This window comes from Berghia stephanieae, chromosome 12 (genome assembly GCF_034508935.2).
Source record: "Berghia stephanieae isolate SIO BIC M18660-M18661 chromosome 12, UCSD_Bste_1.3, whole genome shotgun sequence".
Taxonomy (NCBI): Eukaryota; Metazoa; Mollusca; class Gastropoda; order Nudibranchia; family Aeolidiidae; genus Berghia; species Berghia stephanieae.
In genome coordinates, this window is record NC_088371.1 from 40,275,858 (window position 1) to 40,277,405 (window position 1,548).

At 39.1% G+C, this 1,548-nt stretch overlaps 1 protein-coding gene across 1 annotated transcript in view; it reads right to left on the bottom strand.

Moving 5' to 3' along the window:
• The window catches only part of LOC144957990 (uncharacterized), a 13,814-nt gene extending 13,058 nt beyond the window's left edge, over window positions 1-756 (bottom strand). Inside the window, exon 1 of the mRNA XM_078889565.1 lies at window positions 681-756. The gene's annotated coding sequence lies outside the window, so the exon portion shown is untranslated. The remainder of the gene's footprint in view (window positions 1-680) is intronic.
• Between the last annotated feature and the right edge of the window lie 792 nt (window positions 757-1,548).

Here is a 1,548-nt window from a genome sequence, read left to right on the forward strand (position 1 = left end):
GATGTGGCTTGCTGACGGTCACATAACACTTTGGGTATTCGAACTAGGTATCTTTCGGGGGGGGGGGGGGGGCGGAGCAAAGACCATACCGCAGGGCCACACTGCCCCCCCCCCCCCCCTCATCAAACGCTATGACAAAGTACGGTTTCCTCGAACGTTCTTGCAGGTCCCGATGAGTTCGAGATAACCGTGCTGGAGTGTATGTAGTATTTGTACGAGAGGACATTTTAAACTGACACAAATATCTATCAAGGTTTGTTCTAGGGTTTTTAAAATGCTACTAGCTATATATTTCATTGACAAATTGAATAAAATAATAAACGCCTGACAAAAGATCCACGGTAAAAAAATACAGGAGGCCTTCCGAAAACTCCCCTAGTGCTAAAGGAAACAACTCAAATATTCCCTCAACTAACCCTAAGACAAAATACAACGATTGAATAACAGTTGAAAGACTCGAACTTTTGGGAGGCCTTCCGAAAGCTCCTACATCCCCAGTATTCTTGTTCTAGGGGGTTAGGGAGGGGGGGGGGATTAAATTTAAAAAAAAAAAAAGTTTATCCCCTCCCAAACCCCCTACTAGTTCATTATTTTAAAAAACAAGAATACTGGGGATGTAGGAGCTTTCGGAAGGCCTCCCTATAAAGGTTATCTTAAATAATGTTAGAATAAAGAGTCACCTGCCAACCATTGGTGCTTCGTGAATTCTTGTTGACGTCACTTTGAATGTAAAGACAAAAACCAACTTTGATCTCATCCGCTTTCGTAGTCTCAATTTGATTGAAAAATATCGGCACAGATTTTGATGACGTCGTTCCCCATTTCTTTCTTTTCTACATTTTCAAAAGAACGGGATTGGAATAAACATCTCTACCTCTCGCTCTTCTTCTTCAAGTTCAAGTGTCCCTCCTCCCCTTCCTCTTCTTCACGAACTTCTTCTTCGTCCCCCTCCTCTTCCTTCTTCTTCTCCTCCTCTTCTTCCTTTTTCTCCTCCTCCTTCTTCTTTTTTCTCCTCTTCCTCCTCCATCTTCTTCTTGGCATGGCGGTTTTTTGCAAAATATAATCCACAGTTTGACAACTAAATTCCCAAATGTTGCTACAAAAAAAAAAAATAAATAAATAAAAAAAATTCATTGAAGGCAATAGAAAAAAGAATAATAAAACGAACAACAATGGTGATTCCATGAAATTATATTTGACTAATAATTACATTTTCAACAACAACAACAAAAATATATATATATATCAATTTATTAAAGAAAGCAAATCACGCGCACATATCCAGATGCCCACAGTCAATATATTGTACAGCTTTTGTCACGATCAACGATGTTTTCATTTGTATTGTATAACAGGAGTCTTTCACTTTCGACGCCATGAGCTCCTTTTTTGATGACGTCACCCTCTTCTTATCAACTACAGGAAACTAGTCGTATTCGTCACGATCAACGAACCTTTGACTTAGTTTCGTTTTGTGCGTCATCAAATTTGAAGAAGAAAAATCTGTTTTTACGGATTTTACTGCGTTGCGTCACAATTGGGTCATTT